The sequence below is a fragment of the Cryptotermes secundus genome, unplaced genomic scaffold (assembly GCF_002891405.2).
Source record: "Cryptotermes secundus unplaced genomic scaffold, Csec_1.0 scaffold2435, whole genome shotgun sequence".
In the NCBI taxonomy this organism is placed as follows: Eukaryota; Metazoa; Arthropoda; class Insecta; order Blattodea; family Kalotermitidae; genus Cryptotermes; species Cryptotermes secundus.
Window position 1 is genome coordinate 1 of NW_019729244.1, and position 17,590 is coordinate 17,590.

General features: G+C 39.0%; 1 long non-coding RNA gene across 2 annotated transcripts; it reads left to right on the forward strand.

Moving 5' to 3' along the window:
- Window positions 1–9,003: 9,003 nt before the first annotated feature.
- LOC111865623 lies at window positions 9,004–15,127 on the forward strand. Of its 2 annotated transcripts, none has more exons than XR_002843004.2 (6): window positions 9,004–9,225; window positions 11,901–12,035; window positions 12,276–12,383; window positions 12,852–13,004; window positions 14,195–14,276; window positions 14,953–15,127. It is a non-coding gene; the product is annotated as an uncharacterized LOC111865623 (long non-coding RNA). The 2 variants fall into 2 exon arrangements; XR_002843003.2 differs by having other exon boundaries at window positions 9,006–9,225; window positions 12,852–13,021.
- Window positions 15,128–17,590: the final 2,463 nt, after the last annotated feature.

A 17,590-nucleotide genomic window follows, 5' to 3' on the forward strand; every position in this document is an offset into this window, starting at 1 on the left:
TTTATTCTGTGAATCTTTGTTCTCTCACTTACTTTGTTAAATTCATTTGAGTTAAACTGATACATCAGAATATATAACATTTATATTTTTCATTGGTAATTTCTCTGTGCATTTCCAGTAAAATCGGTCTGAGTATATGTCTAAGATAGAAGTTGATACTTTGAAAGATTCTGCAGGCATGTAATATATTGTGACATATTCATGCTATGCAGAACACCCCCTCCCCCGCCAGCGGTGGCGTAACATCGCTGCTATGGAAACAGGCCAGTCAACACTCCACCCCCCTCCGCTGCGGTAACGTGGCAGTGCTTCCCACAGTGACGTGGTGGGGGGGGGGGACGGTTGCTACATGGCAATAGGCAACTCTCGGAAACATTCCCCAGCAACACCGTAAACAAGGCGACTAGGCAACAGCAAACGGTTTAGAAAGTCGGCTGAGCAGGAGTGAGACAGTGTGTGAGCAGGAGTGAGACAGTGCAGATCGAGCAGCTGCCGAAGACAGTTGACATACAGCAGCAGTCCCGGGAAGAAGACCCAAACGTGTGGTTAGAAGATCTTATGTGATAGGTGCGATAACTGTGAAGTCAGCCAGTGAAGACGTATTGTGTGACTTCAAGATTTTATATGTGCCGTAGAACAGTTATCTTGGGAGTGTGTAATTCAGAGAGACTTGGATAGCTCCCGCGTTATAAATACGTGAAGACTACTGAAGACAGAGTGAATAGATTAGTGTGTAGGGTTTATAAACTATGGAGACCCGTAACAATGTCATAAGTAATTGTAGTTACGATCTGTAGGTTGTTAAATAAACCAATTAACAATCCGAACGATGTCTTCAGTGGGAAAACACATTACATTTGGTGTCAGAAGTGGTCAGAACTTGAACACGCCTCGACGAATAATTGAACTTACAAGTGCATTGAGTACTATACTGCCGCAAAATGGAATCACAGCAGATGACAGAACTTCTGCTGAAGGAAATCAGAGCTGGCCAAGAGGAAACTAGAGCCAACCAAGACAAGACGGAAGCCAATAGAAAAAAGGACAAAGAAGATTCAATGGCCAAATTAGATGCCAACCAAGAAAAGGCGGCGGCCAATAGGAAGGCCCGACAAAGAAGAGATGAAAGTCAACAGGAAAGCCGACAAGGAAGAGATGAAGGCTGCAATGCGATCTATGCAGTCAGAGTTGGATGAGACAATCCAACATAGAATTGAAAACATTTTTGTGATCTTTGAACACGACAAACGGATTCTCCAGTCGGAACTAACTGAGAAGATTGAAAAGATTTCTGCCATTTTGTCAGGAGTTGTACATGACATTCTGTGTATATTATAGTGTGCTTTTTATAATAAGACAGCTTATCAAGGTTACTGATCTCTGACAATTATCCATATTAATTGCTTTAAATTCTTGTTCTGTCTAGTTTATTTCACCTGACTTTGGCACTGAAATCTCCAGAGAGAATTTGCATTAAGTACTTGCATAACTGTTTCAGATTTACTGTCTGAGCACAAATGACCTGTACCAATCTGGAAATTTACTGCAAAACAGTCAGACAAAATAATACAACTGAGCATACAATCATTAAACTGTAACTGTCATGGTTTCAAATCAAAGCATATTTATGCAGTTCCAACTGTTTGCTGCCAGGGACACTGCAGTGACTTCTGTACAAAAATAGAAGTGTGTCCTGTGGTTTAGCAAAACCAAATCAGTGAAGTGAATTTGATTTGTTTCATTCTGGTCCGTCACACTAACAATATTATATGTTTCGGTCCTTGTAGACCATCATCAGAGGGTCCCTCTGATGATGGTTTATAAGGACCGAAACATGTAAGAGCGTTAAGAATTGAAGTAATAAAAACTTAAACAGTCACACTCGATGGAGTTGTTTTATCTTTTATAACAATGAAGTGAGTTCAGTGATGGCACTGGATGGAGTTCAGAGTTCTAAACTATACATTTAGGCATGATGATAAAGGTTCTGTGAAACAGGCTGTTTGTATAAAGTGACGAGTTCCGACCAACTGTCCATGAGTGAGGATACAGCAGAAAGACTGTATCAGTCTCTGTTAAGAGTTTGCAGAAGTCAACAAAACATGTAGAGCATGACTAAAATTTACCACAGACAACTATTGCAGGAAGGTAATGTGGAAATGCTTCTTGATGAGATGTTACAGATTTAAATTAATGCAAGCTATCCAGTCAAAGTGACAGAGTGAAGAGGTACATATTCTGCTGTAACATTTTCAACAAGATGTCTGCTACTTGATGAGATAGTATTCAGCATTGAGGCTGCTTTTCACTTTTCGGGAACTTCAGCAAGCACATTGCCATAATATGGGGCCCAGAACAATCATATAAAACAATCCATCATGCCAGAGAGATAGCAAAGACAAATGTGTTTTGTGCATTGTCGACAGCTAGGTTTGTTGGCTAAATGAACACTTAACTGATGATACATATTTTGACATGCCAGCCTTGGTAATGCTACAACTTCTAGGAGATACATAGGTGATGATTTTTGGTTTTCATCAAGATGGGGCACCTCCACACTGTAGCATAAGAGATTTCATGGACGGCACTGAATGAGGCAGACAATGGAGCTGCCTCCAAGGTTATCAGGTGCAACACACGTAGAGTTTTTTCAATTTGGTGTTACATCAAGGATTGAGTCTGTGTGCCACCAATGCTTGCCACCCATACAAACTCAAAACCAAAGTTGTAGGTGCTGCTGAATGTGTCAGTATCCAGATGTGCTAAATATGTGGATGTAACTGGAATGCTGATTTGATGTAATCAGAGTTACTAGTGATGCAGTATTAAACACCTCTTAGTGGTGAAAGAAGTTTCGACATTTGTAGCTAAATGTGTGAATGATCACATGTTGTATCTTCTGGATTGTTTCATACCAAATTTCTGAAATGGTAAAGACTCTTTCTACTTATTGTGCCTAATCTAATGCCTTATAAAAATTGCTTTTTTACATTTCCAATTTTATTGGGGCATGGATATTTGTTACAAGCTTGTGAACATGTTGTATGTAATAGTTATTAACAAATTCTGCCTGTTTTAGATAATGCTGACCCGAGGAATGGAGTCTTCAGACCTGATTTCTTCCAAATTGGAGGAATGTCTAAAACAAGTGTGGATAACCCAGAGTATCACATAATGAACACCGATGTTCCTGTGCATCAGAATCTGGATCCTCTGGGCATACCAACTGTCATAGATGCAGCTCAGGCTCCATGCAATGGGACCATTGCCGGACAGCGACCATATGTCACACAACAGAAATCATCAGAAGAAGAGTCAGACCATGAATATTACAATGACTTTGATAGGCTGCAGCGAGAATTGCAACCTCTGAAACCTCTGAGGAGAAATGAGACAACGGTGTGACAATTAAGTAATCCTATTGGGGAAGTGCCATTGACAAGTGAGAGCATTCAGTCTGCAGCTCAGGATCAGAGACATGTAGTACTACAGGACTCAAATGGTGGTAATTTCTCTGAATGAAATTAGATACATAGGTAAACCTTCATTCTTGGACTGATTAGTATTTACCACCTCATATGGTTGTACCTGTAATTTTTGTTGGTGACTGAAAGAAATGGAGCTACTGAAGCCTTGCTTGGTTGAGACAGTTGTGGTTGCAGAGAGTTGCAGTTACATCATTCTTGTGCTGATAGTGACAGTGCTTGTTTGCAATATTACTATTGTGTACGAAGAACGCCAAGGTATTGGCAGTTTTCCCCCCCATTGTTGTTATAGTTGACAGATAATGAGAGATGATGGACTGTCTAACAAAGAAAGACTAAGGAATTGTTCCTACTTCTTCAGATTGTAGCAATGCAAAAGCCATTTAAATTCAGTTTTAGGGAAGTATAAGGCAATGAAGCTATCAGACCATGTTAGATGTATAATAGTAATAGTAATAATGATGATAAAAATAACAATAACAGTAACAACAATTATTATTATTGTGAGTGACATCAAGAAATCAGGAGTTTTGCTAAAATCAAATTATAAGGTAAATGAGACATATTAAGATTACAGTTCTCTGGGATGTGACATTTAGTTTGATAGATAAGTGTCAGTGTTTTTGAGGAACCTGCTGTCACAATCTTCACCCTGAAGACTGTAAACTGTAATCTTAATGCTCACTGCCCCAGAACTTCAAATCTCACAAGTCTTACTGTGCCATTGTTGTGGCTTGTATATTATTTTATATAAAAATTATAATTTTATGTTTTAAAGTCAGAGTGCATGGATATTGCATGAATGTTTATTAGGATAAGTTCTTAAATCTCAAAAAGAAAAAAAAAAGAATGCTCTCAAGCAAGGTGGTGTGCAGATAGAAATTAATAGATCTATCATATTGTAAACATCAGTCATCTGTTATTGTTACAAAATGGTACTCTTGTAACTGAAATTTATTACACTTCAACATGTGACAAGTGTGGCTTTCCAGAGAACGTTTATTGTACTAGAAGTACTTGAAATGATCCAGTTAATTGTGGTTTAATTGCAACATTGTTTACAATGTCAGGGTTGTACACAGACACTTCTAACATAGGTAGTACTTTTCCATCTTCAAGTTGAATAAAAGGTGAGATAAAGATATCCCTGTAACAGGCTGTGGAGACCCACAGGGTTATGAGATGTTGAGGCTCCCACATTTTCTAGACAGTTGGCTCACAGATGGTGGTGAGCTTGTCAGCCTTACGCACCAGCCGCCATTTATCCCCAGGAAGATTTCTGGTACTCATTTCTTTTGGAGGCTGAGTTGACCCGAGGGCCATAGAGCAGCTGGAAGGATTATGTCTCAGGTTGAATAGCTGAGATAATTACAGGGATATAAAGATTCTGTTTATGTATAAACTTGCATATTATTTTTCCAATGTGAAGAATGCTGAACCAAGTTCCATTTGTATAAAACAGATTGATTGGTGAGACAAAGGGGTCAAATTTACCTGGGTCTAATAGGCTACCTCCAATGTTATATAATGAACAAAAGATATAATTCAGAGTTATTGGGATGTTAGGGATGACTTTTTGTTGAAGGCAGAAACCAGTCTTCATAATGAAGTTGTTTGTTACGAGTGTTAGAATACAGACTCCATCATCACAACAATTTCTCTTGAAGCATGCTGCCTTGCGATTGAGACTTTTGACTGTGATACTTTTTATATTAAAAAGATATGTAATATTCCTCCCATTGTCCGACAGCATGTAAGTTGGCATAGCTTTCAAGCAGGGGAGTCATATTGTCTCTCTGTCTGGGACCAATATAATACTTAGGAGATACAGTCACTCCATTTCCACAGCTGAATAGCTATGGAGGAAGCTACTGCAAATAAAGGACAGCTAGTAATCTAAGGAAGTGGAAGTGAAGACCTGATCATGTATATTAAAGAGAAGTGTACAGGGAGAAACAGAGCAATCATTATGAGGATCTGTAATGATAATGAAGTAAGAATGGGGAATGCAAGAACGTGCAGTGCCACAGCTTTGAGCTCTGCATATATTAACGTATTTTAGTGCAAGAACACAAGCAGTGCATACCACTGTGAACTGGCATGATCTTGTGTATCGTTTCTGTTTTTATTTTCATGTAATTATGGAACCCGGATACCGCTTAGAGGAATGTTTGTCTCTGTCCATTCTTGTCTAGCATGTGGCTGGAAGAAGTCCTGTTTGAAAAGAATGTTCAAAACAAAAAAGAGAGGTATCATTCCATTTTATGACATACAAATATTTTGTAAAGCTTTGTGCAGCAGATAGGAATCAGTGCCATTATTTTTCTGATTGTGGGATAAGCATGTGGTCTTGTACAATTTTTTATACACAATTTATTTACTGAAGTACATTACTTTTAGTAAAACTCACTGTCAGCTTTGTTTAAGTTAAATATTTGTTTTAATTTGGAATATTATTGTTATCAAATACAGATAAACTGCGTCTTCCATAGTACAGAGTGATTGGTAAATAATTCATCTGTTAGTATTCTTCGCAGAAAATGAAACAGCGGAAGTATGATGGTGATAGTTGATATAGTAGTATCTGACATCAAGTAGGTCAGAATACCTCTTACAGTAGTTGCAGCATATAAAAGTCATATAGCCCAAGTACCATCCAAAGGAAATGTTATATGGCTGATGCTTGGTAGTCTCATGTGTACATGGAGATGCTGTGTTGAGAAGCTGACTCTTATGGTTATAGAAAACATAGTGTTCAAAGACTGAAACTGTGCCTCTTAAATTTTGTTGGCTAGGCAGGAGATAATTCCAGGCTTAATGTAAAACTGCACATTCCAGTGTGACCTACCCAGGTTATATTTTTGCTGTGATCAGTTTAGTCACAAGTAAAGGGATTATGGTCTTCTTTGTTATGATAACATGTAGTCAGAAGGTGTTTACCTATATTTTGGAGAAACCTGTTGATGAAGGCAGTCATGGACAGGACTACATGGTGTTGCAAATCAGAAGACCACAATCTAAGTTTCTGCTGCTATGTAAAACTTCTAAACTCACAAGGAGGTTTATATGTGTAAACTTTTCAAACATGAAGAGCACCCGAAGTGACAACTTTTGTCACAAGTCTTGAACTTATGAAATACATCAGTCACAGGTGTAGCTTACATTCTCAGCAAACAACTCCAAGTGAAAAAATGATGAGTCATCAGCTGTATCGCAGGGTTGAAAATCTCCAAAAGTAACCATTTTCTCAAGGATCGTCAGTTGTATCGGTTGTGGACAATATTGTACCTATTGCTGTATTTGTAATAAAGACTTCTAAAATGAAAGAAAACTGCTGTCCCTAAGTCAATGGTGAAATTTAATCAGGACTGCATCCATTCCATGGGTACTGTTATAGCCACATGTGGTAAAGGTATAATAGGTTAGACACATGTATGTTTTATATGCATTGAACATAGCATAAAAATATTTAAGATACCAGTATTTCCTGAAAATAGTTCTAAAATGTGTAATGACATGAATTTTGATACAGCTATCAAAATAACAGAAATTAAGTCTCTTAATCAATTAGCAGTGCCATCAAAGTAAGTCTTTCACATTTAACTATGCATTGTAGATAAAGGAGCGTGGCTACAAATACACTGAATAATCAGTCATGGACATCAGAAGTTAAGTACTGTCCTTTGACCTTGGGGTCAATTGTGAGGTTAATCAACTCCTCACTGTGAGAAACCAGTATGTTAGAGAATGTTACGTTGGTTTCTCATAGATTGTGTACAGAGAGTACTCATTTAGTCCAAAGTAAATGTGCCCCTGAATTGTAGATTTATTAAGTACTGTGCATGTGGTTCACCTCACATAACTGGGTTATACCTAGATTTATCTGAAAATGTTCTTAAGATACCTTACATCCTGTCCAAGGTACTATATCTGCTGAGGGCCCAGAACATAAACATGAGCTATTCATAACATACTTTATGCTGAGCTCCACACTGTGGAAAGGTAATTAAGAAACTGTCAACAATCAATCGTCTGATGATATATGTGTGCATATATATATATCTTGTCCCAGAACACTATGCATATCAAACTTATTTCAGACTAAGTAAGGCATAATTGATGTGATCCAAACTGGCGTTTTCTAATTTTTCCTGGAATTTTCCAACATTGTGCATACAAATTTTACATTAGAGAAGTAAATTATTCATGTGACAAAAATTGGCTGCCTAATTTGTTGTGGAATTTCCAACCAAGAGTGTGTATATCAAACTTACATTACACAGTGTCCAACTTAATTCATGTCACCACAACTGGCCCTCTACTATGTCCTGGAATTGCCACACAAGTATAATAGCAGACATGAAGGACAATGCCCTGCACAATTCATCTCACATCAACTGGTCTTCTGATTTCCCCTGTAATTTCTAACCATTCACAAGAATAAGTAGCAAAAGTGTGTGGTGTTGCACACACATTCAGTATCAAGGCTATTCATGGTCAGTGCATCATACTGTTCCTACAGTACTTACACAGGAATCAGTGACATCATCTGTCACATGGAGCAGTTTTTGCTTCACTGCTACCACTACAGTTCTTCCACCAAAATACAGTGCTTGTCAGTGGCAGAGCATGCAAAGGTAAAGTTTCCCCTGTGCTTAACTAATTAAGCACTATGCCATGAAGGCGTATGGAGGGCCTGGATTTATAGCTCGACATTTCTTGACCTTGGCACTAGTTGCAGGTGAGTGGTCAGCTTCACGCCCCTACTGCTTTACCCCAAAGGAGAGCTCCCAGTACCCATTGGATAGGAGGTTGGGTGAAACCCAGAGTCAGTCTGGATAACTCGGAGAAGAGAAAATTCTTGCCCCCACTGGCATTCTAACTCCAACCCCTTGGTGATCCAGCCCATAGCCAGTTGCTGTACCGACTACGCTATCCTGGCTCCAGTGGCAGAGCATGACATTTTAAAAAGTGTTATCCAAATCCCAAGGCAGAAGGAGACTGAAAATTATGGCACTTGAGTATGTTCTGATGTATCATAGAAGACAGCTGAAAATGCGAGTTAAAAATTAATTAAGGATAAAAGATGGACAGAAATATAAACTAGAAAAAGGAAGTTTAGTGATTACTGAGCTTGCATTTTTTTGCGTCTTGTACTTTTGCTCAATATGAAGACTAATTTTTTCAGTAAAAATATTTATCACACCCTTAATTTGAAAACTTTGTTTTTTTGTCGTACAAATACAAATTTTATACTCATCTTGCACCAAAAATTAAATATTGTTACTTCATAAACAAAATCCCAAAATTAAAATAAAAAAAAAAGATCGAACGTACAAAATATTAATAGTACTCTCTAATTAGAGTTAAAGAGATATATTCAAATATCGCGGGGCGCCCGCTATGATAGAGTAGGATGTTTAGATGACTGCTACAGAGGGCCGGATGGGCATTGCCAAGCCCCTTATTGGACATATTTATTTTTCGAAATAAAAAAATAGCAAAATTGATCCGTGGACAGCTGTAGCACGGATCCGTAGAAATTAGAAATCCGTGGTATTCAGCGTAGTTGGTATTCCATGGCGGTAGCCATTTTGAGAAATTGTGTTTTGTAGGTTGTGTAGTGTGTCGTTGGAGTGGGGTGGACGTGTTTAATATAATTAAATCAAATTTCGTAACTATGTAGCATATATAGCGTTAGTATCAAATTTTAAAAACTTGTCGGCATAAGATTTTGCAAGTTAGTAAACAATTGTTACGTTACGTCGGAACATGTATAATGTTCATGTCCCTGTTCATTCATTAATTCATTCATTCATTTATTGTATATTCCATAAATCCATATACATAGATATAAAACCAGTCACATAGTTAATATAGTACAATACAAATATAAATATATATGTACAGTTTGTAATCATTAAAATAGATAAATAGTTTGAAGATCCAGAGTATTGGTGTTTTTTGTGATCTACTCGATTCCTCAGGTTACATGAGGATAAGGTAAGGAATCCCAGAAGGAAATAGAGTGGGAAAACCAAGGTTAAGATGGGAAGAATGTGTGGCAGGAATGTAGCATCGAATAGAGAAGCATGGCGAGCAATCCTGAGGGAGGCCAGGGCTCACAAAGGGTTGTCATGCCAGTGATTATGATGATGATGAAAGTAAGGAATCCTACTCGGGTGGGCCACCCGGGCCATGGTTTAGTGACCCTGCCAGTGCCACGGAAAGAGAATGAGTTTATCGAACAGCTTGGCTTGAAGAAATGGGGACTGCAGGTGCTCAAGAACTTCCCAGCATTTTATGGAACCCAAAGGTTCATTACTATGATCAAAAGAGCCCTCCACTGGTCCCTATCCTGAGCCAGATCGATCCTGTCCNTGTTCAAAATTCATTCATGGAGCTGAGCCCTTCTTGAGAAGACGCCAATTATGCAGGTGCTCAAGAACTTCCCAGCATTTTATGGAACCCAAAGGTTCATTACTATGATCAAAAGAGCCCTCCACTGGTCCCTATCCTGAGCCAGATCGATCCTGTCCATACGAACCCATACTATCTTTAGATCCATTTTTAATATTGTCCACCCACTTACATTTTGAACTTCCTAGTGGTATCTTTCCTTCTGCCTTTCCCACCAGTGTTGTGTATGCATTCCTCTTCTTCCCTGTTCATGCTACATGCCCTGCCTATCTCATCCTCCTTGACTTAATCATTATAATTATACTTGGAGAAGAGTAGAAGGTATGAAGCTCCTCCTCATGCAGTTTTCTCCAACCTCCCATCACTTCAGCTTTCTTCAGTCCAAATGTTCTCCTCAGCACCCTGTTCTCAAACACCCTCAGTCTGTGTTCCTCCCTTAATGTCAGAGACCAAGTTTCACACCCATACAGGACCACAGGCAAAATTATAGTCTCGTATATTCTAATTTTTATGTTTTGTGACAGCAGATGAAAAGACAAAGGGTTCTGGACTGAATGGTAGCAAGCATTACCCGAGTTCAGTTTCCTCTTAATTTCCTCTTACATCAGGTTTTGATTTGTTATAGTCATTTCCAATATCTGAACTGTGCCACATTTTCAAAACATCTGTTACCTATCTTTATGTAATGATTTTGCCCTGCATTTTGGTGATGAGACAGCAACATCTACATAGTTTTCCCTGTGTTTACTTCTAGACCATCCTCCTTACTTGCATCAATTAAAGTTTATGTGTTTCTCTTTATGTTATCTATATTNGTGAAATAAATTTCGCTGCATCGAATACATCGAGAATTTATTTGTCGCGTCATACCCCCGACACGCGACAATATTATCACCCAGTAGATTCACATCATCAGCATAGACCGACAGCTGATGTGTCCCATTTAATTTCAGTCCCACCTAGTTTTCCTGGACCTTCATATAATATATTCTAAAGCAAAGTTGAAAATGGGTGGCAATAAAGCATCTCCTTGTTTTAGACCATTCTGGATAGGGAAGTTATCAGACAAATGTTTACCTATATGTACTTTACTGTACATTTCATTTAAACACATTTTAATCAGCCTAACTTGTTTCATGGGTACTCCAAACTTTAAGAGAATGTTGTACAATATTTCCCTCCTGGTAGCATAGTTGGTTGAGGCACTCTGCTACAAGCCAGAAGGTCACAGGATCAGATCCAGATGAGGTGTTTTTTTTCTATTTACCTAATCCTTCCAGCCGTACTATGGCCCTGGGGTCGACTCAGCCTCGAACAGAAATGAGTACCAGGAATATTCCTGGGAGTGAAGGGTGGCTGGCACATAAGGCTGACAAACTCACCGCCATCTGTGAGCTGATTAGCTAGAAAATGTGAGAGCCTCAACATCTCACAACCCTATGGGCCTGCATAAGAAATTCCCGAGAGATCGATTCCTCGATCATCACTCTTATTGATATCCAAAATGGCAGTTCGTTCCGTGGTTAATGCTGATGACATTCAAGTTTTCATCAATGGTAGTAGTGAAAGAAGTGAGGTAACAAGTGCTTGTCATAAATTTAAAATAGAACTCAGATCAGCACAAAAAATTATTGAACTGCTACAAGAAGAGCTAAACACACCCGATCGTACCGTAAGTACAGACTCGTGTTACTTGCACAGTTCAAACTAAAAAAAGGGAACTGGGTTCTTGTGTTCATGAATCTCCGCTGGAACATCTGGCTACTCTGTCTTAGGTTTTCTCATGGTTTTTCACAGTACCACTAGGCAGATGTTGACTGGACTTAGTATCTCTAATAAGGTGACAAGCACCAAGACTTTTGAATACATTATTTACTAATCATCAGCCATTTGATACTATATAGTTTCTGCTACGAAGTGTGTTGTGAAATCATGAAAGGAAATGTGGTGCCAGAGCAGTTTTGAATGTTGTTATTAATCAGACACAACTTTCAGCGCCAGAAGAGATACTGTCCAACATCAAGATTGAGCCTGATGACAGCAAACTGGAGCTACAGATAGCCCTCAAAAAAAGCAGGGAGACTGAAGCTGCAGGAGGCTGTTACAGAATCAAATAACAATGTAGAAAAGGTACATCACATCGGTAGGTTTCCTTTTTAACCCTTCTCACAAATGTTTGGCTACAGAATCCTGTGCCATGTTTAGTTCCTGCACAGTGTCTCCATATGTTCCAGTTATAAAATGTTGCACAGAACTTTGTACTAAAGTTCATTATGATGTTTCCTCCTTGGTTACTGTACAAAACCATTGTACCATAGAGAAACTATATTGCAATTTAACCTGAGGGCTATTAAATTGTTTCTCTTACAGTTTGTTGTGGTGGGCCTCAAACCAGTAAATCATATCTTCACATTTAAGACATATCATCATTCTTACAATGCTACAAACTGGAAGCTCACGGGTTGGATTCCCACTGAGGTAATTGGATTTTTAAACTGGCCGAATCCTTCCAGCCACACTATCGCCCTGGGATCGACTCAGCTTCTAACAGAAATGAGTACCACGGATCATCCTGTGGGAAACGTGCGGCCGGCGCGTAAAGCTGACAACCTCACTGCCACCTGTGCGCTGATTGTCTAGAACATGTGTGAGCCTTGACGTCTCACAGCCCTATGGGCCTCAATGGACTGTGGCAGTGATATCTTTATCTTTCTTTATACTGTCATCATTTCTTGTATTTTGGTTATTGAGACCTGTTATGGCCTTCTGCAAAATAGGTACCAGGGGCTGTTTCCCCGGGTTTGGGAGTGGCATGGAGCTGGCCACTCACCTGCATCTAGTGCAGAACTAATTAAGCATAAGGACAGCTTTGCATTTATGGATACTACAAAACAGAATGCTGTATAGCTACATAATTTAATTGTTTGTGATTTGTGATGTTTGTAGGTGGCAGAGTCAGTACTGGAGAGAAAGTCAGAAGGAAACACGGAAGATGGTTCCATTGTGCTGAATGCTACAGCAGAATTCTGCCGTACATTGGGTGACATCCCCATTTATGGTCTGGCTGGCAACAGGGATGAGGACGGTCAGGAACTACTGGTGATCCGCAGATAAATGTACACTTGGCAAGGCACTTTGGTTTAGCATGTGTCAACACTGGATACAGTCCATTGCCCTTCTACACTTATTTACTGCAGCTGCAACAGAATTTGAAAATATTTTAATTACAGTTGAATTCTGTGATAATAGATATATAAATTACTGAACTGAGTACAGAACTGGAAACATCCAACCGAAGGTTCTGGAAATGAAAGCACTCATTGTACAATAAGAATGTGAAAATTGAAATGGTAGAACCTTTTTTTCTTTTTCTTCTTGACAAGTGGTACCTTCTGGAATAAAGTGCCGTATAATGTGATAAAGTCCATAAGCTTTTGAAGGAATGTCAGTGGACTTACAGGGTGTTACTTCCCAGAAGATAGTGCCTTTCTTAATCTCCTCTGTAAGAATCTCAAATCCAACCTTTTTATTTTTATCTTTTATTTCTTTTTTTCTCCTTGTGCCATGTGCATGATACAAGGGTAGGAAACATACTACTAGGAATTATATGTGAGATTGAAATAGGGATGAATAAATAACTCAGAACATGACTAAATGAAAAATCAAGAAGTTCTTTTAATTTTATTCATTGCAAAGTGAATTATGTTTTCATAATGTTAATTGTCACAGTATTTTTACTGCAAATTCAGAATTAGTTTGGCATGTGTACATTGCTTGGCAGAATGAGAGTATGTTTCTAATAGAACTGTAACTTTAAAACATACTGTGATATTACAATGATATATTTTGGCAAAGACATTTCAAGATGATCAGTATAGTCAGAAGAGTTCTGTCTTCTGGGGTATCATCCGAATTTCCAGGGGAACATGTCACCTGACAGAATCAAAGAATAAACAAAACAAGAAGCCAGCACAAAGCTGGCTTTGTTACCTGCCAATGCTGGTTTCTTGCTTGATTTATTCTTCGACCCTGTAGATGGAGGCGACATGTTTCTGCAAAATGTCTGTTGACTTTCGACAGACTACACGACATTATATCCCATATGACAGAACTCTTCAAAACCACTGCTGTCAGAAACTCAATCCTACACAGTGTAGTCAGTACTTTAGAGTGCAGTAATTTTGTATACAGTGGTTGGTGGGTAAGCAGTTCAGATTTCACTCTATCTCAAGGTAATTTTGAACTGCGAATTTGCGTTCTGCTAATGTCATACAAAATTTACGTTACAGGACTTTGAGAGGGAAATGATTGAAGAGAAGAAACGTCAGGAAGAAGAAGGCAAACGTGGAGCTTGGAATGAAGTTGGGATTGGTGAGTCACTAGCAGATTCCTTATGTACAACATAGGCCTATTCAAATTGAGAGATATTGACACTTTAGTATTGGTTTTAATTGTACATTTATATTTTAAGGATTTTAGAAATGGTGTGCCATATTTAATCTTATACTGCAGTTTTGTTAGGGGTTTTAATACAAGCACATTAATCATTACTGTTTAATATTAGTACTGTATAGAGTCTTGGTATATAATGAATGTCATTCATGGATAATGCCATCTTCTTGGATGTGGGGCTATGTAGATATTGTGTAAACCTATGTTTTGGAGGAATCTATCGCCTCCATCTTCAGGGTATAAAAATCCGCAAGTGAGGAACCAGCGCGAGCAGGTGGCTGCAGACTAAGTCACCTAAGTTGTCCTGTATCTGTCAAGTCTTCTCTGCAGCAGGCCTTAGGGAAGAGAGTTGTCATGGGCACAAGGATCGGCCACTTGCTTTGTTTATGGAGTAGAGTAGGAGATTTTGAAGGGTAAAGAATATCTGAGCTTTGAATACTTTGTCATCTCCTCAATAACTGGATTGCAAGTCTCGTCTCTCAGGATTGACCCACTCAAGTATTAGGAAGGTGTACATGATGGTCAAGACAGGACGAAGTAAGCAAGCAAGACTAATTAAAGAATTTAATATACAGCATTGCTTTATCTTTTTCAGAGATGATGAAAAATTTGGGCATCGCGAGCTGCAGTGGTCTGACCTCAGACTTCGAAGAGGAGGAGGAGGGCTACAGATCAGTTCTTAAAATCGACTACACAGATGATGATGATGATGATGATGATGGACATGTGCTTAAGGCAAAGGAGGCTTTCAGGTTAGCACAGCTAACAGCATATCTGTTTTTAAGATAGGTCACACTGTGGAAGGTAGCCTGTCCAATGGTAGTACATTATTTAGAGCAGAGAAAGTTTCCACAGTAATTGCCATTTTAAGGAAAAATTACAAGGAGGAAGTGACTTTTCAGCGAAAACAGACAAGATTATGGGAGTGCTTTGTTTATCATCCATGTGTGCCATCCTCACTGTAATGTGTGAACCAACTTATGGCTTTATATGAAACTCTGTATTGTCATCATGCCACTCACATGTTCTTTCAGTTGTCTACCATCAGCCATATTAACGTGGTGGCTGAGTTGGGAGCAACACTAGAGCCACTTAAATTAGGTCCTTAAGAAAAAGGTCCTTGGGTAAGCTGTTATACCCGTTCAGAAGGTTCTGAGTTCGATCCCCACTCGCATCTGTGTACAGATTTTTCTGCTCACAGATGATGCCTTCACATCTACCAGAGTTATTGGGTTAGAGCCCATGTTAAATTGTAGAGTCCCTCTGCTGACCAGCACTATCATGATTACCCTATCATGGGTGGTGAGATTATTGTCTTCCACCTCAGATGCTTTCAGTAGAACATTTTGATATATACTTGTTGTTTTGACTTCCTTTTCTCCTATTCTGTATGTGACAGTTTGTAACTAGCCAACATATTGTGACATTTGAGTGTGTAAATACTTTGTACTTCATATAGTTCGTTGTGTAGGCATAGAATGTGGCAGAATGGTTCATTTTGCAGATAGGTTGCATGAATTAAGAAGAAACATGCCTCAAAATTATTACTGTCCCATTGTACTTTTATTAAAATATTTTGTGTTAATCATTTCAATCCCTACGACTTTAATGTGCTGTAGCATGCCCATTTCTGGTTGTTGGCTGTATGAGTAAAGGTCCTCGCCCACTAGAACAGTGTCGTATCCGTGCAGTGCAGAGCGAACGCTGCAGACACACTGTTCTCCGTGTATTTAAATGGAAGTGCGCCCACTAGAGTAGGGTCGTGCCAGTGTAGTATAGTATAGTATCGTCTCCGTTGCTCGAAGAGGCAAACATTCTGCACGGCAGTGTCATGGCGGCACGCCGCATCCCCCTTCACACATACCAAAACGCTTTGTCATTCCTGGGTTGAGTGTCAATGAGGCAAGACATGGCGTTTGAGGAAAGATTAATCTCCACTGTACAAGAGTACAATATCCTCTACGACTGCAGTCATGCCTACTATTATGACAGCATGAGAAGAGAAAACGCTTGGATGGAGATTGGCGAAATGCTGAACGGATCAGGCAGACTAATAATTATTATGCAATACATGAATGAAAACAAATTGCTTATATAATGTTTTAACCCACGGTCTACAGTAGGCTTCCCATGCACGTGAGCCCCAGTAGCATAGTAGGTATAGCGACTGCCTACGGGCTGGACGACCAAGGGGTCAGAGTTCGAGTCCCAGTAGGGTCAAGAAAATGTGGATCTATACATCCACTCCCCCATGCAATGAAACCAAAAATGAACCACTCCTGTCTCCATTACACATTTAATGTCTGTTATGCCGCACAATCAGATATAGTACTTATTATCATTGTTCACAGATGTTTCATTTTTTCATGTAATTTAATTTCAATCAATTATTGTTCTATGTAAAGGAGCGATGGTTTGTTTTGTGTCACCTTACTTAATACGACTGTAAATACTAATAATATAAAATCAACTATCTGGCAATATAAAAACTTCAATGGTTTTGTCATTTAGAAAATAAGTGTGAGAACTAGAGTTACCTTAAGGTTCTCTTGGGGTTATGGCCTCTCTAAAATTCATGTGCTTCTTCTCTATGCGTGGCTCTGTTGCTAATAATAGCCCACAAAATTTGGCATAGCTCATGCGAAAGTAGATAAAAAACTTTTTATCGTCTTCAGTTAGGTCGTGAAATATCGTGTGGAACTCTTCGAATTTGTTTCTTTTCTTGTCAGTATCGTGCACCCAAATTTGCTTTGGCTGATCCTCTTGTAGCATCATAGCTACACAAATCGTTTCTTCTTCTGAAGACGAGTCGGTCATTGCAATATTCTGTACAACATGGAGTGCAAGACTGCACAAAAGCGGACTTGGTTCAACTTGGAGGGGTAAATGTAGTGGGTAACAACTTTGGTGGGGGGAATGCTTTCGGTCCTGTCTCTGACGCTACATGCCTGCAGTGGGCGCACTCGCTGCAGACATACTACAACGGCACTGCACTGTTCTGCTAACCATACTGCTCTAGTGGGCGAGGAGCTTAATTTGTGTTGGAAAACGTAATGTTACATATTTTTGTTATTTCACAAAATAATAGATTGAACTAAATATGGATCATACCCTTCTTTTCTGGCCGGAACTTCAGGATGAAGGGATATTACATGTTACTTGGTAACACGGTCACATTCTGTAAGATTCTAAAATACAGTGACTTTAATGTTGTCTCTCTTTCTAATTTCAGA